This window comes from Hipposideros armiger, unplaced genomic scaffold (assembly GCF_001890085.2).
Source record: "Hipposideros armiger isolate ML-2016 unplaced genomic scaffold, ASM189008v1 scaffold_14, whole genome shotgun sequence".
Taxonomy (NCBI): domain Eukaryota; kingdom Metazoa; phylum Chordata; class Mammalia; order Chiroptera; family Hipposideridae; genus Hipposideros; species Hipposideros armiger.
The window spans coordinates 1,600,685-1,601,766 of NW_017731364.1; the positions used below are offsets into that span (position 1 = coordinate 1,600,685).

General features: G+C 42.5%; 1 pseudogene; it reads left to right on the forward strand.

The window, feature by feature from the left end:
* The first annotated feature begins 5 nt into the window (after positions 1 to 5).
* Positions 6 to 837, forward strand: LOC109396172 (eukaryotic translation initiation factor 3 subunit J-like; annotated as a pseudogene).
* Positions 838 to 1,082: the final 245 nt, after the last annotated feature.

Sequence of the window (1,082 nt, forward strand, 5' to 3'; positions counted from 1 at the left end):
ACGCTCACACCCGGATCGAGATAGCGGCGGCGGCAGCGACAGTGGCGGGGGACTCCGACTCCTGGGATGCGGACACATTCTCCGTGGAAGACCCAGTGCGAAAGGTGGGGGGCGGCGGCGGCGGCATCACCGCGGGCGAGACCGCTGGGAAGGCGGAGACGAGGACGAGGACGTCAAGGATAACTGGGATGATGGTGAGGAGGCAAAAAAAGAGGAGGTAGAAGAAAAACCAGAAGTCAAGATTTCATAAAAGAAAAAAATAACAGCGAAGATAAAAGAGAACGAACGGCAACAGAAGAAAAGGCAAGAAGAAATTAAAGAGGTTAGAAGAACCTGAAGAGCTTAAAGTGCTAACACCAGAAGAACAATTAGCAGATAAACTGTGGCTAAAGAAATTACAGGAAGAAGCAGACCTTGAATTAGCAAAAGAAACTTTCGGTGTTACTAATACAGTTTATGGCATAGATGCTATGAACCCATCTTCAAGAGATGACTTCACAGAATTTGGAAAGTTACTAAAAGATAAAATTACACAATATGAAAAGTCACTATATTATGCCAGTTTTTTGGAAGCCTTAGATCGAGATGTGTGCATTTCATTGGAAATTGATGACTTGAAAAAGATTATCAATTCATTGACTGTGCTTTGTAGTGAACAACAGAAGCAAGAAAAGCAAAGCAAAGCCAAAAAGAAGAAGAAAGGTGTGGTTCCTGGAAGGGGATTAAAGGTCACGATGAAAGACAATCTGGCAGATTATGGAGGTTATGATGGAGGATATGTACAAGACTATGAAGACTTCATGTGACATTTTATCTTCTCCTGGTGTCTTCTTTCTGTTGCCCACAATCCCTTCAACATGTAGCTTTCAGTTCTGCCAAAGAGCTACAATCAGAAGTGCAGTATCTTTTGTGCTGGTTATTTAACCCCTTGACACTTAGGTGCTAATGTGCAAATGAGGGAACTTGGAACTTGTTGCCAAGGGGTTAAAATTGGGAACCTCAGTTGCTACTAAATCATAGTTTAAAAAAACAAACCTAATAATGTTGCCATTGTTGCTATCTGATCCTATAGCAGCAGTCAC